The sequence below is a fragment of the Hakea prostrata genome, chromosome 11 (genome assembly GCF_041222555.1).
Source record: "Hakea prostrata isolate BN-2017 chromosome 11, UWA_Hpros_2, whole genome shotgun sequence".
Classification (NCBI taxonomy): Eukaryota; Viridiplantae; Streptophyta; class Magnoliopsida; order Proteales; family Proteaceae; genus Hakea; species Hakea prostrata.
In genome coordinates this window covers 12177590-12202001 of record NC_142610.1, presented here as the reverse complement: position 1 = coordinate 12202001, position 24412 = coordinate 12177590, and positions in this window count along the sequence as shown.

The window sequence follows — 24412 nt, the reverse complement described above, 5'->3', positions numbered from 1 at the left end:
GGGTGACCCGTGACAATGGTGACGTGACTATGTTTCATCCTACAGCGGTAACCAGTCCGTGCGGAGACTCAGTGGTCCACTGTTGGTCATGTAATGGTAGGGTTGCATATGTTAGGGTTGGGCTCATGGACGTCCAAGGAACGGACCGGGTGTCGTGAGGAGTCATGAGGGCATCCGCCCCAATAATATGTGGATGACCATAGGGTTAAGGAGTGGAGTCCAACAGCGGTAGCCAGTCCGTGAGGGTTCTCACTCCTTGGTTGTGAAGGATACTGAACCGAGTTGGTTGGTGCCATAGGGGAAGTATCTGGACTCCATATAGTATGTTACCATTATGACTTGCATTGGATTAGAAACCTCGACATGCGCCAGTACTCATTGCCAATGGTTGTGGTGAGAAGTGTCGACTTAACCTCCAACCATGGTTTGAGAGCTAGGTGTGGACTTACCCCTTTGCCCAGGATCCCTACAGAGGTAACCAGTCCTTGCCGGATCAGAGTGATGAGACTTACCCAGAGGAGGGCTGGTGTATATCTTAAAGCATGTCAGCTGTTAGAGACTTGCATAGTTAGATCTTAGTAGCATTCATATTTCTGCATACCATCCATATCATTTCATCTGTGCATTCGTGGATTGTATTGACATATATATGAGAACTGCTTGTTCCTTACTGAGTTCGCTGGAACTCATTCCTTTCATTGTATGTATTATATAAACTGTACAGATGGTTGCACAACGTCGAAAGTTAGAGATGATTTGTATGAAGGAGCCTTCTCGTATGAAGCTGATGTGACACAGACAGTGATACATGAACTTGCAGAGCATGAAGCCTCCTGAAGATGCTTGATGACCGCTTATAGCAACCATTGATGGCCGACGGAGGCAGATTGCCAGGATTGTTATGATCGTAGGGAGAAAGATTGGAGGACATCTTTACTTGTTAATTTAGAAAACCCCTTTTTAGATTTAGAAAAGAAAACCAGAGAGAAGATTATTTAGTTATTTATTTTGCTTCCGCTGAACTCGATATTACTTTTGATTCTTGATTTTCCCTCTTTCGTTCGTTCTTGGATATTTATTGGAGTTTTTGGACTCTTGTAACCTTTTTATTGATTATTGCACTTTTCTTGCTCTTGATTACATGTATTTGTATTTATTATTATTGATAGACTAAAACCATGGATCCTGTGACGGTTCGCACCCACAGGTTGTCAAGCGGGTAACCGGGCCCGGCGGTCGGGGTGTGACAGGATACTCTGATGGATTAAAATATAAAACTTATGCAAGAAGATGGAGATGTCATTGGCAATCTAGAGAAGTATTGAAGATTGATTGGAAAGTTAAAACTATATTTGGTTGCATCTCGACCTAACATTGCTTTTCTAGTTAGTGTTGTAAGTCAATTCTTGTCTAACCCTCGTACCACTCATTTTGATGTAGTTATGCACATATTGAGATACCTTAAGAGAGATCCTAAACATGGGTTCATGATCACAAAAGAGTGAGGCATATTTAGAACAAACTGGAATGTTTGATGTTTATTCTCCAGCTTGAGGGGGTGATAGAGAGCATTTGGGAAACAAAAGTAGGCTTGAGATTTAGCACCAGGTGCTATGTTCATTTGAATACATATTTGACTCTTCTTTGTTTTGAAATTGATTGTAATTAGGAAACTATATTATAAATATAGAAGTAATTGTGGAATTCCTCAATCGATTGAGGCTCCTCCGATTCTCAATCTCTCTGTCTACTTTTATACCATCATTTACACATCAAAAGAAACCATTATCTAATTCTACAAGAAAGCCTCACCCCCCCCCCCCCAAAGAAAAAAAAAAAAAAAAGAAAAAGAAAAAGAAAGAGTCCCACACCTCCTTCCAATTTGGCTAGAACATAGCTGTTGCACGTGAAGCAACATGCTTATTCAAGCATGTTACCTAGCGATAATTTGAGACCATCATGTGTTTAAAAGTGGGTGATCCATCTTCCAACTTGTGCAAACTATGTCAAAACCATTTCTCCACTTCATCTCGATGATGAGCATATCCTTGAGGTCCCCCACATTCGACTTTGGATGATAATTTGAATCATAGGGCTTATAAATATAACAGAACAAAAATCTGAGTAAACATAAGAGTTTGCAAACATGGGTGTATGTAGTTTGTTCATCAATAAGTAACAATAGGAATTTGTCTGAGTTCATTTGAAGAGAATAATGGCCTCCCACTTACACTAGAACTTCCAGTGGCTTCATTCATAAAACTCAATACTCCTATCTCCTACCATTTCGCACTGCATATTTGTTTCCTGATATCTTTCTATTTGCTCTTTAATTTATTCGTCCACCTAACAAAATGTAGCTGAAGATCAAGACATCATGCTATATGTTGATTCTATAAAGCAATCGCACAGCGGTTGATGCATTGAACTCACTCAGATATGATGTTTGGCCTTGTTGTACGAGCAAGATCTCAAGGATATCTTCAATAAATTCCAATCCTATTAACGAACAAAACTTGACAGACATTCAAAATAAAGCATGTGCAGAATCAAAAAAGATCAACATCAGAATGAACCTTAGGCAGAGATTTCATAACATTCCAAGCATCCTTCAAAGTGATATTTCGATTTCCCTCAAGAACAAGGAACCTGCTCAAGTATACAGTATCTACAATTAGAGTATATTTATACCACCTAGCATCTCCATCTAACAGGGACAGTATTAATGAACAAAATTTGCCCATCATCAATGATTTTTCTACTATATTCTAACGGAAAGAGAGACAGAAAAATACTGCCACAGTGACAACCACACCAGATCCATCATGAAGTTCAAAAATAGACTGAACAAGACCCTGTTAATTTCTTGAAACCTACGAAGACAACGAACCGCTTTTAAAACTCCCGCACGAGTGTTCGAGAATCTGAACAATCGAGATTGATTCAAAATCAACAATCGAGATTGAAAGACATTTTGAAAGTTTGAACTCACGAATCCGAAATAGGCATTTGGAAACCGTCGCTTGGATGACGTGAGCCACGACAGATCGACTGCAAGGAGACATGTGGCCTTACCCTCACAACGCTCGAGGAAAAGTGACCACCGCATTAAATGTGATATGACATTTAATGAAGCACGCAGAGATTAACGCCTGACGAAGAACCGAGTTAAAAACCAAGCCCTCGGGATCGACCGAACGCTTGGTCTGGGGGGATCGTGATACAGAGAAATTATGATCAGACCGGGTTCATAGCTGGTTCGACCCTCGACCCCGGTCGAGACAGAGGGAACCGACTCGCTCCCGAACGAACCGGATTCAGAAGATGGCTTGCTGAAGAAGAAAACTGATTCAGCTACAAGCACGCCCTAATCCTACTTATGGATTAGGGTAATTACCCTAATGATGGCAGACTCGAATTGACGGCTGCAGATAATCATTATCGAAGGGATAATCATCACATAACCTAAAGGTTATCCCAGGAGTCCTCCACTAGTCCAAACTAGTAGAAGTCTATTGCTCAACGGATCTAATTGTTAAGATCCAACGACTACCCGAAGAAGGCTCAAGTGCATCCAACGAAGGAGATTCGAAGGTACACTCTATATAAACCTCACTACCATACGAGGTGAGAAAAAAGATCGAAAACACACAATCTGAGACTCAGGTTCAGATACATACTGATAGACTTAAACTATCAGCGCCCTGCTATCTAGATCACCTTTCCCAGTTCTTCATTACTTAGCTCGTGGCTTCTAGCAAGGCCGTTTGTGATTAAGTTCATCAACTGACTTAGCCTTCGGAGGTGGACTCCCGACCCCAACGGTCGGGCCACATCTGACGCTTTCGTTTTGCAGGTCATCACGAGGAGATCTAAGGGCTGAGCAAATTTTGGACACATCACTCGGCTTCTAAATTCTTAGATTGTGTGTTTGTTTTTTCTCCAAGGGAGACTAACACTGTGCTGACTCCCTGGCTAGGATGGCTGTCTCTGTGCCGAGCAGAGTTCACTGGCCAAGGTCCACTTCTTGGTTATCCAAGCTTTGTAACTCGGATGTTTGTGCTTCTTTGGTTGAATGAATTTGAATTACCAAAAAAAAAAAAAAAAAAACGTCACCGTCCTTGGGCTTCCAGGAAATTTCTTTTTTGAGAAATTAATATTGCTACTTCCAAAGTTATTCTTAATATTCTTATCATTCCTAAATATAAACTAAAATATCAATTACGAAAAAAGAAAAAAAAATCCACTGTGCACATGTTTCTGTGCTATATCAAATAAAATATTGAGATTAAAAATTTAATTTTAAATAAAAGTCTAAAATAGTCTGTTAGTTCTTTTGTTTTCTTAACCTTTTATTTGGTATATATGTACATTGCAGAAAATGGTGCATAGCAAATGATGTTTACTCATCAATTAGACCATTCTAATATACTATTAGAAAAGATTGCTCTGAGACTCCAATGCTTTAATGTATTGACATCCCTCTCTATATTTCGCAAGCATTTTTTTCAAAGTATGTTTCATAAACATAGACATCTTTTAATAAAATAAAATAAACATAGACATCCTAAAATTGAACTTATGATGACATATTAGTCCAATCCGTTAGTGTTATCCATTAAACCATAATTTTAATTATTTTAATTTTAAAATTGTCCTTAATGATAGATAAAAGTACATTATTACCCCAACCTTGCCTGTTGTCAAATAAAGTCGCTAGATATAGGGACAACATTTTACTAACTAATATTATACTTTTCACAAGCGGGGGAGGAATCTTCGCACCCTTGCACATGAAAGTTGGAAAAAGATATGATGATGCCCACACACATTGGGCAGCGTGTTGAAAATTGTTTATACTTAAATATTTCATAGTGACATTAAAGTCATATTCAATTGTGGGTGACGCTTCCAAGAATTTTCTTTTTAAGAAATTATCATTGCTACTCCCATAGTTATTTTTAATTATGGCATTATCTCACAATAAATCAAAATGGCAATTAGATCCTTTCAATGTTATTTATTTAAAAGATAAGAATACTTTCTCTAATTGTGTGGGGACCTATTATATCCTTTTAATTTAGAAAACCAGTTTTCCAAACCAAGAAAGAGATATGGATAGCAATGTAAATCGTCTTAATCCTTTGTACCCAAGAAAAAAAGAAGAAAAAAAAAATCGTATTAAACAAATCAAGTAAATTATGACAAATAATTACTTCATCAGCAAGTTGACATCATTTTCATTTGATGGGTTATTTTAATTAAAGGGATACAAGATACAATTTCAATTATTAGGGATGTATTTTACTTTATTAAAAAAAAAAAAACTTGTTAACCAAATTAAGTAACATTATGACAACAATTACTTGATCAGCAAATTGATATTATTTTCATTTGATTAGCAGTTTACATTATTAGTTTTTTTTTTTTTAAATAATCTATAAATGAGAGTTTTTTTCCTTCAAATTTTAAGAGACTTATTTTCTCGTTTCTAACAAAAAAACTAAGAGACCTACTTAATATTTTGATTTAGTTTTTCATTACATTAATAATAGAAAGTAGGGATAATTACTGCTGCCCCCTGTAGTTTGATTTTATTACTAATGAAATCCTGTCTTTACGGAATTATTACACCCCCTTCCTTATAACGGTGTTAAGTAGCTGTTATGTTTAAATATGTATTGTCTAATTTGCCCTTCATTAAAACTAAGAAATCAAAAGACAATGATACCCCATTTATAAAAACTATATCAAATGTCAATTTTATCCTAAACTTCATTTATTTTGAATTAATGAAATGGGCAAAATCTAAATCCGGTTTTCCACCTTCACAAAACTTCATTTATTTTGAATTAAAGAAATCAGCAAAATCCAAATCCAATTTGGTTTCCCACCTTCACTAAACTTCATTTATTTTGAAAATATTTTAGGTGATATTCAGTTTCCAATTTGAATTAAATTCGATTTTCCTTCCTTTTCGGTTTCTGTTTGAATTTTATTCAATCATTCTTTATTTATTTTGTGGTTTTTTTTTAAAATAAAACGGATTATAGTTATTTTTTTCTCCACACTTAATTAAGGGTATTATTGTAACTTGACAAAAAGATAAATAAGTAAAGAGATAAGTATAAGGGTATTTTGGGATATTTGAAAAAATTTAAAGATGCCACATCATCAGTAAACTAACGGAACTTAACGTTAGGGGGGCAATAGTAATTGAAGACAAAGTTAAAGGTTGGATTAGTAATTTTAAAAAGTACAGGGGATACAGTAGTAATAAAATCAAAATACAGGGGGCAATAGTAATTATCCCTAGTTCTTCTCTAGAGCAGCTTCGTAGCTTCACAACATTTTTTTTATTATACCAAATGGAGGTATGATTGTTAACTAGTAATAGAACCATGTTGACTATACCAGCTTTGTAGCTTCACAACATTTTTTTTTTTTAAACCAAATGGAGGTATGATTGTTAACTAGTAATAGAACCATGTCGACTATACCAAAAAATTTATCATATTACGTTACTACTTCAACATGGTCGGATAGCGGGAATCGAACCCGCGTCTTCTCCTTGGCAAAGAGAAATTTTACCATTCGACCGTATCCACAATTTTTTCATTTTCTATAAGTTTGTATATGTTCACACATATATGATATATTATATCATGTCTGGATCCTATTTGTGCAGCGTCCAGCCAGATAACATCTTCAGGACGATCCCAATCTAAATTATTCCAATTATTCCTATTTTTTTTCTTTCTTTTCATTCGAGAGGTTTGACCCCTCCCTTCAATTTTGTTTTCTTTGTTCTCATTTTCGAGACTTTTATTGAATTTGAATGTGTCTCACAACCCCAAGGAATTCGGGGGAGGGGTCATTTCATTTTTTTATTCAGGAAATACCGAATAGGTTCAAGAGATGAGAGAATTTAGGATACCAACCAGAAAACTAATCCAATCCATAATGATGTACCGGAAAATACAACATTTTTGTTACTTGACCAACCTTTTGGAGAAGCAAATACAACGGGTACACTAATCAGTAAGATTAATAAAGTAGCAATTAATGCAAAAATAGCCAATTGAAAAGCAATAGTCATGTTTCTAATCCTCTAAGCTACTAACAAATGAACTCTACCATTTGATCCCTCTCTCAGCAAAAAATTGTAATAAATGCAAGGGGATTTAACCAAGAATCCACCGATCCTATAGGACTTACTTATTTATTCGGACAGGGAGTTGAGGGGAAATTATCCCTTTCCTGCAACAGATCCAGTGGGAAAAGCGTTGCTAAATTTATTCCGTTCGCTCTTTCATATGTTACTACGGGTCGAACCAAAACAAAATACTTTTTCTTGGCAGGTGTAATTCGTTGGACATAGATCCAATTTTTCAAATTTTTTTTTTTTTTTGATTCCTTAGAATCTTTTTTCTCCCCTCCTGGTTGTATCAAGATACCATTGTGTTGAGATATCTTATCTGTTTCTCCAAGAAAATAGATATCTCCAGAAAATATTTTTAGTTGAATCCTTTTTTTTTTTCTCTCCACTCGGACCAATCCGCCTACTCGGCTTCTTGTATTTAAAGTGATTCGTGTATCTACTCCAATAATACTATTGTTCCGTACCATTATGGAAGAAGATCCGGGTAAGATATGCACTTCCTCAGGGATGAAAAAAAATGATCTACTTTTGTTTGCATTTTGCATTTAGACCTAAATTCTTTTGCCTAGAAGAACACATTCTATTATAACACATTAGATATTTTAAATCTTTTATTTTTTAATTTTTTTATTTAAGAGCTTCTTATATACCGCCGAATGGGTCTTGAGAAGATTCGGGTAAGATATGCACTTCCTCGGGAATGAAAAAAAAATTGATCTACTTTTGTTTGCATTTTTTGCATTTAGACCTAAATTCTTTTGCCTAGAAGAACACATTAGATATTTTAAATCTTTTATTTTTTAATTTTTTTTTATTTAAGAGCTTCTTATATTCCGACAAATGGGTCTTGTTATGTCGATCTATTCTATTAGAACACATTAGATATTTTAATTTTTTTTTTTTTTTTTAGAGCTTCTTATATACGGCCGAATGGGTGCGAACCTAAGATCTCCCCATTGGAGGTTGAGTCTAAATTTTTTTATTTTTATTTTTTATTTTTGGTACTCGTGCTTTTTTTAATACTGGAAATGTAATGTCATCTGCAAGGGTCAAACCCAAAACCTCCCCACTGAGAAGTATGGATCTTTACCACTCAACCAACCCTGCATTGACAAACTATTTTGAAACTTTATTGTAAAAATCACAACACAACCCCATCTCAACCCTATAGTTGATCTCCCTATCTACGTAACCCTCCATCACCACAGCAGTGATGACCCTAACCATTAACTGAATCAAGCCATCTATGGTATTGTAAAATCCCTTGGATTTCTACCCCTTTAACCCATGGTTTTAAGACCGAGAACCTGGGCCTTGATTCGGCGACAATCGTGGACCATTCAAGTCAAGCCTGAAAGTTTGGAAATTGAACCAATGTTGGTAGATAACCCTTATAATGACTCAAAAACTCTCCTAGAGTTTAAGTGAAGAGAGAAGATTAATCCCGATGGTGTAAAAAGGGTAATTTTGGAATATCTGTAGATCAGTGATGGAGAATCCGATTGGCGCGAATAATATATCAAATCGAAGATCGTCAAAAGACCTTTCCAATGAGCCAAAAATCATCAAAATCGGAGTTTGTTTGGGGGTCCAATCATGGACCAGAAGTTTGGGCCGTTTGGGTGAACCAACCCCCACCCTATTTTTTGTTTAGGGGCAAAATTGGAAATTTGAATTTTTAAACCCTATTTATGTTCTATCTCATTCATAAATGCATTTTTAGAGGTTAGAAAGAGGCGGAGGCTTTGGAGAAAAGGAGAAACGAAAGAGAGGAGTGATTTCCATTCTTCCGAAGGTGTCTGTGATCCGAATCTTCGCAAAATTGTTAGGAAATGTTAGTTTTCTTTAACCCTTCTCTTTAATCATAGTTGGTGAGAATTATTTTCTCTTCTTTCCTTTTGAGAGATCTTAAAGGAATGCATGTTTGGTATATTGGATGATTCTCTTTTATTATTTTAAGGTTCCCCTTGAGCTTGGGAGTAATGGTTTATTCCTTCGCAAAAGATTTTAGAATTTGACTCTCTAGGTCACCCACGGGTGATTTATGAGAGCCAAATTTGGGGCTTCTTGATTTTAGTCAAATTGGATAAAATTGAAGGTACCCGTAGGATCCTTTTGTTGTCAATTAGCTTTCCCCAAAATTTTGTTTCGTTTAGACTTCGAATTGGTGGCAAATTAGAGACCATTCACTAGTGATGTTGAGAACTACCCTTTTTAACCTAGTTTTCAAATTCGGGTTTTCGTGGGAAGTTTTTAGGATATCCTTTGAAACCCAAATTAGCTCTAATTTGTGATAATTATTTCTTTTGCATGAATAGGTTAATATATCTTTAGTCACTAATTTGTGAGAAGGAATTACTGATCATTGGAGAAAAGAACAAAGTAAAAGGTGAGGAATATACTTAACTTTATATTACATGTGTAATGATGTTAGTTACTTTTCATTATTGATATATTGTATTGCTTTAGTATTATCTTGTGGTTATTTTATGTCTTTTGTTAAATATGAATTGCTATAATTTATCTTTATTATTACTTCTGATGTTGCTCCTTGCTTTGAAATCTATTATTGTTGTTATGAAATGGAATGTGATTGTATGAGAGGAGAAATATTATTATTTCCTCTACCTTGTATTTTCCACTAGGGTTGTGGGTTCACACATTGCTCTAGTGATATTATATGATTGTTTATATTGTGGTTGGAAATGGGGAATGTCCTTTTGGCAATTCTGCCATAGGATACCAGAGGAGGCGGTATGGGACGCATTCCTATGGTGCCCTTGGCTCTTTCCCGATTACTGATTTACATATTTAGGGCATGTCTAGAAGTGTTTGGTTAGGTGACCTCATGAGTACTACTACCCTTTCGGCAGGGGTATTGAAGCCGGTTAACCCGTGATGTTAGTGGCTGTCCTGTGTGTCAAGCAGGCCCACTGTCATCATGAGATGGTAGGGTTGCATATAATAGACAAGAGCTCATGGGCGCTCAAGACCGGTGAAATGACCCGTGAGAGGACATGGAGAGCGTCCTGTCCATTATATGTGGATGACCATAGGGTTAGGGGTCAACGTAGTCCGAGTTGGTTGGTGCCATAGGATACGTTGACTCTAGGTGGGAAAGTATCGAACCAACAGGGCACTAGGCATGAGGGGAGATATTGGATACTGAACCGAGTTGGTTGGTGCCATAGAGGAAGTATCTATACCACATGTAGTACGAGACTGTATGACTTTGCATTGGCCTAGGATTATCCTTGACATGTGCCAGATCTTATACCAATGGGGATGTGAGAGAGTGGTGACCTAATCCCCAACCATGGCTTGACAGGACTTTACACAACAACCGCGGAGAACCCAACAGACGTGCATCAGAGCCGTGAGGGAAGAGTGATGAGACCGCCCAAAGAAGACTGGTGTATGACTTAATGCGTGTCTACCATAGAGACTTCATGATAGAGTTAGGAGCATAATCATTCATATATCATATCATTGTCATTAATTACATTATCGATATTCATGTTTTATGTGTAGTGTGGAATCTTGAGAATGAATGTGTGATATGATGTTGAGTTGACCTCACTGAGTTCTTTTGAACTCTTTCCTTTTATATGTCTTTTTCTATTAGATTATACTGTAGGTTATGAGGACTTATTCCAAATGGAGGATTCGTTGGTAGTATATCTTCTTGAAGGAGTACTGAAGAAGAAGTGGACGCACATGGAGCTTCATGCCAGTATCAAGATTGTTCTTTTGGATTGGATTCCATTAGAGAACAAGTTTAATTTATTTTTCCGCTATGAATAAAACTACTCTCTTTTCTTTTCAAAAGTCTGATGTTATACCTTTTATTTTGAAGTAATGGATGACTGTAACCATTATTTCGATTTTGATAATTTATTACTTGAACTTGATTTATTCTTGTCCATTTAATTATGCTATATCATGTTTTGTATGGATTTGTCACTGAACCTAGATCTTGTGGTGTATCACCCCCTCGGGTATTCGGGTATGACCAGATCCGGCTGGGTGGGGTGTGACAGGTATGATGTTATCTCGCAATAACAGTGAAAAAACTTTTGGCAAGAATAAATTTGAGTTTTTTCTTTGGTAAAAAAATAAATATAGTATTATTGTTTTTTCGAAATTAGTAGTCTTATATTAGGGGTGGATACTATTATGCATACCACAAGAGTGTTGAATGTGTGATCTCTTTATTTTAAGAAGTGTTAGTGATGCGTCCAAAATATGCTCAGCCCTTAGATCTCCTCGTGATGACCTGCAAAATGAAAGCGTCAGATGTGGCCCGACCACGAGGGTCGAGAGTCCACCTCCGAAGGCTAAGTCAGTTGATGAACTTAATCACAAACGGCTCTGCTAGAAGTACAGAGCTAAGGAATGAAGAACTGGGAAAGGTGATCTAGATCGTAAGCCGCTGATAGTTTAAGTCTATCAGTATGTATCTGAACCTGAGTCTCAGATAGTGTGTTTTTTCCTCCTCACCTCGTATGGTAGTGAGGTTTATATAGAGTGTACCTTCGAATCTCCTTCGTTGGATGCACTTGAGCCTTCTTCGGGTAGTCGTTGGATCTTAGCAGATAGATCTGTTGAGCAACAGACTTCTACTAGTTTGGACTAGTAGAGGACTCCTGAGATAACTCTTTTGGTTATGCGATGATTATCCCTTCGATAATGATTAGCCGCAGCCGTCAATTCGAGTCTGCCATCATTAGGGTAATTACCCTAATTCATAAGTAGGATTAGGGCGTGCTTGTAGCTGAATCAATTTTCTTCTTCAGCAAGCCATCTTCTGGATCCGGTTCGCTCGGGAGCGAGTCGGTTCCCTCTGTCTCGACCGGGGTCGAGGGTCGAACCAGGTACGAACCCGGTTCGATCATAATTTCTCTGTATCACGAGCCCCCTAGACCAAGCGTTCGGTCGATCCCGAGGGCTTGGTTTTTAACTGGGTTCTTCGTCAGGCGATAGACTCTGCGTGCTCCATTAAATGTCATATCACATTTAATGCGGTGGTCACTTTTCCTCGAGCGTTGTGAGGGTAAGGCCACGTGTCACCTTGCAGTCGATCTGTCGTGGCTCACGTAATCCAAGCGACGGTTTCCGAACGCCTGTTTCGGATTCGTGAGTTCAAACTTTCAAAAGGTCTTTCAATCTTGGTCGTTGATTTTGAATCAATCTCGATCGTTCAGATTCCCGAACACTCGTGCTGGTGTTTTAAAAGCGGTTCATTGTCTTCGTAGGTTTCATTCTTCTTGTCTGGAATTTGAACATTTGTTGTCTGCTTCGCGCCTTCTTGCTCTCAAGCTTCGCCCTCACTGAATCAGTAAGTTTACTGGTGTTTTTCTTTTTGTAGTTTACTGAAACAAGTAATGGCGGACAATGGGGCTTCTCTGGTACCCAGTGTTGGTAATAGTAGTGAAGCTTTTGCTTCTCCTGCTTCCGAACAGTCGGATAGTGATAACAAAACCCTAACTGTCCTCTGGCGCGAGTTTGCTGAAGTTTCTCAAAAAGGTTTAGAGAGAAAAACCGAAACTCCTCCTGCCCTCCTCGAGTCTGGGTCTTCCAAGATTGTCGAGTCTTCTAGGGAGCCTCAAACTTCCAGGTCCGATGGTGGACCTGGCTCTGTTCCCTCCATTTATAATGAGGAAACCCTTCTTTCAGCCATCCAAGATTTTGATTTTCCTTCCTCTTATCAGGTTAGGGCCCCCCTTTCTGATGAGAGGGTTGATTCAACCCTTTCCGGTGAATTTTCTCTGTACATAGATGCACTGGAAAGCGGGGTTCGCTTTCCCTTTTTTAATCCTTTGTTCTCGCTTCGAATCATTGGGACATTTGTCCCGGAATGCTCCTTCCCAATAGCTGGCGTCTCATCGTCGGCTTCTTGGGTTTGTGTTTTGAACTTGGCATTACGCCATCTCTTTCTCTCTTTGTACATTTTCATGTTCTTTCTATCTCTTATCCTCCCGGATGGGTTTTTCTGTCCAAACGCAATAAGGCTGAACTTGATTGGAGGGGCAGCATCCTTGCCAATGGAACTTGCCCTTCTAACCACAAAAGATGGCGCGATCGATACTTTTTCTGTCGAGCGCCTCCATCGGATCTTAACTTCCCAACCGCCTGGAGGCGGTGTACTTCTTCTTCCAAGAATAACCGAGGCCTCCCCTTATCCGGAGAAGACGAGGCGGCCGTCAGGAAGATCAAATCCATTCCATGGTATCAAGAAATACATTGATTTGAGGTGGAGTATAACTCCATTCTTCAGTACTGGGGCTTGGCTCATTGTGAGCTTCTAACCATCATCCTTTAATTTTACTGAAGTGATATGTCTTTAATTCTGACCCTTGTTCTTCTTTGCAGTGCCTCCAAGAATGAACCCTGAGAACCTGTGAGCGAAGGCCGCTAGGGCCGTTGTGACAGCTGAGCAACGATCACCCAGAGCCTTGACCATAGATCAATAGGCTTCTGTTCCCTCTCCCGACCCCTCTTACAGGGGTATCAGGAATATCAGGCCCGTAGCTGATGTTTCTGGTAAAGGGAAGAAGCCAATGGTGGAGAGGTCTAATGTCTCCTCCTCCGCCCGAACCAAAAGGAGGCATGACACAATTGATGCTTCCTCCCATAAAAAATCCAAAGCTTCAACGGATTGTGAGGAGGTCTTCACCCCCCAGTGGACCCTGAAGTTGATCGACAGGGTGACTCAGGACCCTGAGAAAGCTGCAGAGTGGAGCTCCCTTAGTCTTGCTCCTTCTGACTGCCAGGAATTTGAAGCCCTGGATGACATTTCCCTTGTTAGTCAATCCACAAGGTACCGGTCTTCTCGTTTACTTATTTTTTCATAATTTGTTATGACTTCTCATAATATTTTCCGCCTTCCCAGGAATGCTGTGTTGAGCTTCTATCAACACATGGAAGCATTGAGTCGGGTTGGCCGCACCAGCTCCTTGCTGCAAACCTGTGAAGAGAATTTGGCCATGGCCAATTCTGAGATAGACCGGCTTACTGCAGCTGCTGAGGAGCTGCAGAAAAAGCATGAGGAAGAAGTAATCTCCCTCAAGGAGGCCCTCGACGCTTTGAAGATTCGTGCCGCTGTTGTTGAGCGCGAGGCCAGGAAGCAAAAAGCAGCTGCCACGTTGTTCGGTGACAGGCTTGAATTCCGATGTAGGGAGAACGAAGAATATCTGAAGTTGGCAATCCCTAGCAAGCCCGAGCATATAAAGCCAGAGCTTCGGAAGGAGTGTGTTCGGAAATACCTGAACAGCGTACCTTTCTCCGAGTTGCTAGGTGCCTACAACATTCAAGCTTATCGCTTAGGGCAGAATGACGTTTGGGAGCGAATTCTCGCATCAATCCCTTCCTTCGATACTGCTCCCTTTCGTGAGGTGTGCCAGAAAGAGGTCTTCGGGAAAGTTGGCATGGATCTCCCAGACTGGGCTCGGGAAGAAGATGATCCTTTTCCAGCTGACCCTCAATATGAGGCATACCTGGCTGACGAGCCGGCGCTTCCAGAGGAGAAATCACAAGCCGAGTCTCAAGTTGCTGCTGTAGAGGACTCAGCCAATGTCATTCTTGAGGAAGGCTCTTCTCAAGATCCTGAGAAAAGTCCTCCCGACCAGGGTCCCTCGGGCAACAATGAAGAAGAGGCTTAGGGAGTTATCTTTTGTTTCTTTGTAAAGATTGACCTCCTTGTTAATGAATAGACATTTCTTTTTCATGTTGGCCTTTCCATTTCCCTGTCTCCTGCCGAAATCTTGTCTTGAATATCAAAGTATAAATGATAAAACTTATCACTTAACTTTACATTCCTCGCCGAATAATAATCTTGTAGAAATATTGTGAAGATGCGTTTCGGAAAGATGCATTAATCTTCCCCACTACTTCATTTATTGCAAAGTCCACACGTTTCCCTTCTGCGAAGTTCAAACTTTTTCTTGCTTTTGTATACCATTCACTGTTTCCAATGAATTGGAAATACACCCATTATTATAATGGCGGTGCGACGATTGGAGGTATCTCTGCATTGGGTGCTCGTTTCCACATGTTTCCATGTGGCATCCCTCCAACCGTTGATCTTGCTTTCTGCGGATTTCGAAGCGTCATTTCGATCTGGGTCGTTGGTTGTCCTTAGCCTTCAACCGTCGTCTTAATACCTAAGGCTATTTAAAGTCTTCGTGGGTACTCTCCTTCTATCCTGCTATCTGCAAGTTAGATTTGCCAAAGTGCTAAAGCGACATTCCGTCCTTCTGCCTGCTTCCGTATTCCTCGTACTCCAACAATAGCTCTATCAACTTCTGAACAAGTGAGTTTTTGTTTTTGATTACTCATCTCTTTCCCCACTTCCCCCCTGAGTAAACTGCACAGTAGTAATACTTGGGGTTTAGTTAATCGGGTTTGTTAGAAGTGATAGAGAACTAGGGTTTTCCCTTTTTTTTTTTTTTTTGTTTTTTGTTTTTTTGCATAGTGGCTCCCAAGATCAACCCGAACTTTATCAGAGCGAAATCTAGCAAGAAAATCGTTCCGTCAGTAGTGGTTGGGGCCAGTGAGGTGGTTTCAGCTAGTGAATCCTCCAAGCGGAAGGTGACTACTGTTGGTGAATCTTCAAGTCAGATTCCCACAGTTTCTATTGATGCCGCCCGTACGCCTCTTTTGACCGAAGTGATCGCTCGTCTTTCCCAGGAAGATCTTGATCACTCCGTTGTTGATGGTGCTGCTGATGCCCCTGCTGCAAAGACCGTTGGTGCACCCCCGAAGGAGACTCTTCGGGCATCTGAGGCAACTATGTTGGCGTCTGATGAAGGTGTGGTCCCAGCAGGTGCTGCTCCTATTTCCAATTCTAATGCTTGTTTGGCATCCTCCTTCTCTCCTTTGGAGTTGGAGTATTTTGCCACTTGGAAGCTCCGTCGGGTGACAGGTGATGCAGCTCATCCTTCTCTTGGTGTAGCTCATCCTTCTCATCCTTCACCCGAATTAATGTCAAACGAGTTTGACAGAGCGTTGGAATGGTGCACATCTGCTTGAATGACTTCTGAGAGCGCAGTTCTTTCCCAACTTCCAGATGAAGTCTTTACGAAGTCACTGGTGATGTAAGTCTTTCTTCATTATCTTTCGATTCTGAAAAATTACTCTTCTGCTCCTTTTTAACTCAGAAGTTGTTTGCAGGAGTCTTACTGGTAACTTCCACAACCAAGTGGAAGCAGTTTCTAGGCTCAGTAGGTTGAGCAATGAAGTTTCCAGGCTTCGGGAAGTCTCTGAAGCTAAAGATGCTGAGATTGCTTGCCTTCGGAAACTAGCTTGGGAGGTTGTTGGAGAAATGAATTCGATGATCGGTCGTCTTCAGTCGGACTTGGATGATGCCAGGGAGAAGATCCGGCAACTGGAGCGAGCAGTTGGAAAGTCAGGAGCCAAAGGATCTGAAACGTTACCTCAAAGGCAAGTTGTCGTTCCTTTGCCCGAATCCCTTCCAACTGATGTTCGCAGAGCCTGCGTCTTCAAGTATTTACACAGTAAGCCCTTTGTTGATATGCTGAATGCTTATAACTTGCAGGCGTACCAGGATGGTGAGAACGAAGTATGGGAATCAATATTGAGGAAGGATCCTCATTTTGATACGACTCCCTACAGTGCTATTTGCCATCCTGAAGTATTTACCAATCTGGGTATTCCTCCTCCCGACTGGACCAAAGATAAGATTGATCTTCCACCTTCCGATCCAGATATTATGCATTATCTGGAAGATTCTCCCGTTTATTCTCCCGTGGAAGAAGTCAATTATGACGAGCTCGTCTTGAATGCAAGTTTGGTCGAGGACCATACTTCTCCTGGACAAGCTGGACAAAGAGTATGAAATTGCGGAGGATTTTATGCATACCGAAATATTTTTTGTAATCCTCATTTCTTCTCTTCTTTTCCTTGAATCCACACCAATGGTTGACTCATATTTTTGTTCTAGCAAAGTCGTGTCGATCTTGTAAAACTTCTTAACAGTCATCGATGATGATTTTCTTTTTTGACCGAAGATTGTATCCAGCTCTTGTAATTGTTTTGATACTGGCCTCTTTCGATCTTTTGAAGAAATAAGAAATTAACTTCATCTTGAACTTTGCTAGCCACTTGAATTGCTGTTGAATTAGGTCTTAGTTGTTAGAAACAATGCCTTTACTTAAAGATTTCCGGAGAAATACAATAAGTCTTAGAAGGAACTCACTCGGGTTTTAAACCGATGCCTTTACTTAAGGATTTCCGGAGAAATACAATGAGTCTGAGAAGGAACTCACTCGGGTTTTAAACCGATGCCTTTACTTTAGGATTTCCGGAGAAATACAATAAGTCTGAGAAGGAACTCACTCGGGTTTTAAACCGATGCCTTTACTTAAAGATTATTCGAAAATTCAATAAGTCTTGAAGGAACTTACTCGAATTTCAAACCGACGCCTTGCGAAAGGAACTCACTCGGATTTTCATCCGATGCCTCGACTTAAGAAGATCCGAAAAAATTCCATAAGTGTTGAAGGACCCACACGAATTTTCATCCGATGCCTTATAGTTGGATCTTGTTCTTGAATGTGGTGTATGATGCCCCCCAATCAAAAAATAGTTTGTTGAAAGCCAAAAATTGCATTGATTGAGTTGAAAATGATTACATCGCGAACAAAATTGAAATCATCATCAAGGATAAAACTTTTTGAGATGTTTGGCATTCCACGACCAATCCAACTCTTTCTGAGTGTTGATGTTCTTCAGCCTATAAGCTCCTGAACCAACTGGTTTTACAACCATATAAGGTCCTTCCCAGGAAGGGTCCAATTTTCTTTGGTGACGCGGGTCTGAAGCTAGGGTGTTTCTCAACACCAAATCTCCGGCTAAGTACCGACGATTCTTCACTCGAGTATTATAATGAGACGCTATCCTTCTTTGATAATGTTGAGTTTGTGCTATTGCCTTTGCCCGAACTTCGTCCAACAGATCAAGACTATCATGCAGTCCTTGTTCATTTGCTTTTTCCTCGAACTCAAGATCCCGTAATGTCCCCGCCATTATCTCCACTGGTGCCAATGCTTCGGATCCATATGCCAACCTGAATGGAGTTTCTCCTATGGGTGTTCGAACCGTAGTTCTATAGGCCCACTGTACATTATGAAGTTCTTCGACCCAAGAAGCTTTGTCAGCTTCGAATCTTCTCTTTATTCCTTCTAGTAGTGTTCGGTTAGTAACCTCTACCTGTTCATTGCTTTGGGGGTATGCCACTGAGGACATACGATGCTCGATCATATATGTTCCGCAAAATTGCTCAAATTGTGGACAGTCGAACTGAGTACCATGGTCAGTGACGATAATCTTTGGAATCCCAAAGTGATATATGATTGACTCAAGTATGAATTTCTCCACTTTTTTCTCAGTAATTGCTGCCAGTGCACTAGCTTCAACTCATTTCGTGAATTAATCAATTGCTACTATCAGATATTCCCGTCCGCCTGTCGCCTTGGTGAATTTGCCCATGATATCAATCCCCCACTTCGCAAAGGGAATGGGATCTAGAATTGAAGTCATGGTTTCCGCCGGGCGGTTCGATTCTGTGGCATGAATTTGACAGTTACCACATCGATGAACATACTCCATAGCAGCCTCTTGGACCTTAGGCCAATATAACCCAAGTCTCAGAATTTTGTGAGCCAGGGCTCGTCCACCCATGTGAGCTCCACAAATTCCTTCATGAACCTCAGCCAAAGCTGATTTTGCTCCTTCGGGGCCTATACATCTCATAAGGGGTCCAGAATAAGATATTTTGTATAGTCTCCCATTCTGAATGACAAATCTAGCTGACCGAATCTTGATCAACTTTGCCTCTTTCGGATCCTCAGGTAATTTGTCATCCCTTAGATACTGGATTATCGGATCCATCCAGCAATGCTCTGCTTCAATATCAGAAATTTCGTTCTCATGATAACTTGGAAAAGTTATTTCTTCAATATAGACCGAAGGGTCTAGGTTCTTTTCTTTTGCATTGGCTAGTCGGGATAGCTCATCTGCCACTGAATTTTCATTCCTCGAAATTTGAGATATCTTCAAATTCCGAAATTGGTTTTGAAATGCCTGCACTATCTCTTGATATTTTTGCAAGCGAGGTTCTTTAATACCATACTCCCCCTGGACTTGGTTGACTATAAGTTGAGAGTCACTATAAATAGTAACATCTGCAATAGACAATGCTTTTGACAACCGAAGTCCAGCTATCAGAGCCTCATATTTTGCTTCGTTATTACTTGCTTCAAATGCAAATCTCAAAGCATATCGAATAATAAATCCTGCTGGGCTTTTTAATAGAATTCCAACTCCTACTCCATCTTTATTACTCGAACCATCCACATATACCTCCCAAGTGGTTGGTATAATGGGATCCTCGATGGTGGGTTCCACCGGTGCAATAGTTTCTACAACAAAATCGGCTAATGCCTGAGCCTTGATTGCAGTTCTGGGATTAAAACTCACTTGGAACTCACTGAGTTCAATTGACCAGGACACCATCCTTCCAGACAAATCAGGTTTATTAAGAACTTTACTAAGAGGAAAAGTTGTAAATACCTCAATTGGATGAGCCTGAAAATATGGCCTTAGCTTCCTGGCGGCCATCATGAGAGCCGAGCCTGCTTCTCAATCTGCGAATATCTTGTCTCCGCATCTAGCAACACGTGGCTTACATAGTAGATCGGCCACTGTTTTTTATCTTTTTCACGAACAAGTACCGCACTGACCGCTGAAAGGGATGTCGCTAGATATAGCTGTAATATTTCCCCCTTTTTCGGTCTGGACAAGATCGGTGGTCGTCCAAGTGCTTCTTTTAACTCCTTGAAAGCTTTCTAGCACTCTTCAGTCCATTTTGCTTCCTTGCTGCCCTTCAAGTCTTTAAGTGCCTTGAAGAAAGGCAAACATTTTTCTCCAGACTTGGAGATGAATCGATTCAAAGCAACAACTCTCCCTGTTAAACATTGCACATCACGAACAGTTTTGGGAGCCTCCATATCAACCAGAGCTTGTATTTTTGCAGGATTAGCCTCAATTCCTCTCTGTGATACCATGAAGCCCAAAAATTTTCCCAAGGAGACTCCAAAGGCGCACTTTTCTGGGTTTAGCTTCATTTGATACTTTCGCATGTATTGAGAATACCTCAGTCAAATCTGCAATATGATTTGCTTTTGTAAAGCTTTTCACTAGCATGTCGTCAACATAAGCTTCAACATTCTTTCCTATCAGCTCTTTGAAAATCTTGTTGACGGCCCTCTGATATGTTGCTCCCGCGTTCTTCAGGCCAAAAGGCATGACCTTATAATAATAGCTTTCACGATCAGTCATGAAAGTCGTAAACTTCTCATCCTCCTTATTCATAAGGATCTGATTATACCCTAAGTTGGCATCCATGAAACTTAAAGTTTCATATCCTGCAATCGCATCTATCAAGAGGTCAATCCGAGGCAACGGATAGCAATCTTTAGGGCAAGCCTTGTTAAGATCTGTGTAATCTGTACACATCCTCCACTTCCCATTCGCCTTTTTTACCATTACCACGTTGGCCAACCAAGTTGGGCATTCAATTGGTTCTACGAAACCAGAATTCTTGAGTTTTTCAACTTCGCTACGAACGGCTTCATATTTTTCAATGGAGAAATTTCTCCTTTTCTGTATCACTGGTTTCGCCTTAGGATCTATCCAGAGTTTATGCTCTGCGACAGCCCGATCGATTCCTGGCATGTCTTCAGCAGACCATGCAAATACATCTTTATTCTGTTGAAGAAATAACTTCAACTTATCTTTAAATTCCTCCAGCTGTTCAGACCCGATATAAGTAATCTTTTTCTCATCCTCAGTACACAGCTGAATTTGTTCTAGCTTCTCCGCTGGTTCGGGTCTTTGCATCTCTGCCTTTTCCCGATCATCTCGAACTTCTATAGGTAGGGCAGTTACCTTCCTCGGGCCTTCCTTGTCTTTTAAATAGGCAACGTAACATTGCCGAGAGATCCTCTGGGTCGAGGAGACTTGACCCATTCCCATATCAGTCGGGAATTTTATCTTCAGGTGTTTTGTCGAAACAATAGCACCTATCTTGGATAAAGATGGTCGCCCGAGGATAATATTATAAGCTGGCAGTTCTCGAACCACCAAAAAATTAATTCAGATGGTTGTTTCCTTAGGAAAACTTCCAACAGATAAGTCCAACTGGACCGATCCTTCCACCACTGCAGATGACCCTACAAAACCATACAGATGTGTGGATGAAGGTTTCATCAAGTCCTGATCCACCTTCAATTTTTGATACACTTCGTAAGAAATTATATCAGTTGCAGACCCTGTATCAACCAAAACTCTATGCACTTCCCGACGTGCAATCTCTACCTTGATGACTATGACATCATCATGAGGTAAACAAACATCTCTTTCGTCCTCCTCGCTAAAGGTGATAAAATCTTCACCATTCAGCTTTTTTCGCTTATGCGTCTCTCCGGTTCCAACAAATTTGGATTTTGTTTTCAGACTCTGGAGTGATTAGGGCTCTGGTCCCCCGAAGATGGTAAGGATCGGTGACCGAGTAGCTTCAATCACCTCCTTGCCCTTCTTAGACTTTGAGGCCTCCCTTGATCATTCCGAACTAACCGAACGATCCCTTTTAGGAGCAGCCGCACGTGGCTCACGTGGCTCCTCCCTCCTTCTGCTAACAAAACTGGACAAATGTCTCTGAGATATTAATATTTCAATATCTGCTTTCAGATGACGACAGTCATTTGTATAATGACCATAGTCCTTGTGGAATCGGCAATACTTTTCTCGATCTTGTTGCTCTCCGAGTTTCAAAAGAATTTTAGGCGGCCACTTCAAGATATTTTTTCTTTTGATTATATTTAAAATATCAGCCCGAGGAACATTCAATGGAGTGTACTCACTTTTACCGGGAGACCTTTGGCGCCAAGCCTGAGATTTTCCAACCCGATCACGGACATTTTTCTTTGGCTTCTGCTTCTGCTCAGGAGCCTTCTGTTCCTTATTGGAGACTTTATTATCTCCTTGGCGCGTGTCTAGAATCTCCATGACTTCAGCCTGCTTCTGGCATCTCTGTACCAACTCAGCATAAGTCGCAGGCATATCCTGTAGTAATAACTCCAAGAGTTTTCGATTAGTGAGTCCCGTGAATAGAGCAGTTTTGGCTACTTGCTCATCCAAATTTTCTATCTCCATCGTTACTTTGTTGAATCTTTTCAGAAACTCTCTGATTGATTCGTTCTTTCCTTGTCTGACGGTAAACAAGGTTTCTTCCGTTTTCTTGACCCGTATTCCACTCTGGAATCGTCCTATGAATTTGCGCGTCAATTCATCAAAGTTTACGATCCTTCCAGAGGGGAGGTTCGAAAACAACTTTTGTGCTGCTCCGCTTAGAGATGAACCAAAAACCCCGCATAAAATTTCATCGAATTACCTGAAACTGCCATGGTCTGTTGGTAATAGCCGATGTGAGCTGTTGGATCTCCGGAGCCATCGAATGTTGAAAAGGTAGGCAAACGGAAGTTATGGGGAAACTGATATCCCACAATTGGCTCGGCAAAGGGAGTCTTCCGAATGACTGAGTAAATATCCTCAGTTATTCTTCCCTTAGCCAACTGCCCTAATTTCTCCTTGATGTTGGCCAATTCTTGACCAATCTGGGTCAGATGATCTTCAGCAATATGATCACGACCTCGATTAACACGATCATCCCGTGCTACTCGATCATCACGAACAGCCCGTCCTTCCCGAGCATTCCGCTCGTCGCAAACTGCTCGATCATCACGAACAGTTCTTCTGACAGTGGGTGAGTGAGTTCTTACCCCTGTACCCAACCTTGTATTTGAATCAATTGTACTCTCTTGCGGTCTGTCGAACCGATCGTCTCGCCTAGGTTGATCATCAATCCTCCTAGGTCCTCGATCTCCTTCACGAAAATTCTGACCGATATTCCGGTCTTCAGCCAATCTTTGATCACGTGGTAATGCACGTCTCCCCGAATCACGTTGATCAGGTTCAAAAGTTGAATCTTTACCTGATCCAATTGATCTTGGAGTGTATCAGGAGGATTACGTCCTCTCTGACCATCATCTACCTCGATAGGATTTTGGTTTCCCTGGGGAATATCTGGATTATTCGCTCCAGGGATGTGAACACCGGAATTGCGCTGTGCAGCGGCTGCTGATCTAGTCACCATGGCTTTTCAAGTCTTTCCCACAGACGGCGCCAAATGATGCGTCCAAAATCTGCTCAGCCCTTAGATCTCCTCGTGATGACTTGCAAAACGAAAGCGTCAGATGTGGCCCGACCGCGGGGTCGGGAGTCCACCTCCGAAGGCTAAGTCAGTTGATGAACTTAATCACAAACGGCTCTGCTAGAAGCACAGAGCTAAGTAATGAAGAACTGGGAAAGGTGATCTAGATTGCAGGGCGCTGATAGTTTAAGTCTATCAGTATGTATCTGAACCTGAGTCTCAGATTGTGTGTTTTCGATCTTTTTTCTCACCTCGTATGGTAGTGAGGTTTATATAGAGTGTACCTTCGAATCTCCTTCGTTGGATGCACTTGAGCCTTCTTCGGGTAGTCGTTGGATCTTAGCAGATAGATCCGTTGTGTAACAGACTTCTACTAGTTTGGACTAGTAGAGGACTCCTGAGATAACTCTTTTGGTTATGCGATGATTATCCCTTCGATAATGATTAGCTGCAGCCGTCAATTCGAGTCTGCCATCGTTAGGGTAATTACCCTAATCCATAAGTAGGATTAGGGCGTGCTTGTAGCTGAATCAGTTTTCTTCTTCAGCAAGCCATCTTCTGGATCCGGTTTGCTCGGGAGCGAGTCGGTTCCCTCTGTCTCAACCGGGGTCAAGGGTCAAACCAGGTACGAACCCGATTCGATCATAATTTCTTCGTATCAGTTAGTCATTATTCAATAAACCCTTCAATGTAAAGTGAACTTATTTAAAATTAAAACCATGAGAAAAAGTACAATAAATATAATCAATTAGCATTGGCCAACATGAAAAGAGGTATAATAATTTGAGTCGATACGAGATCATACAATGAAACTTAAGGGATTATAAGAGTTATTCTACTTCTTTAAGGGGTAATATCGTCATATACAAAAATAGTCATTCGATTTTTAATGATTATAAATGTAAACCGTTTGAGGAAGGGTGTTTGTGAGGTTTTCTGGTTGTGAGGGACATTCCATA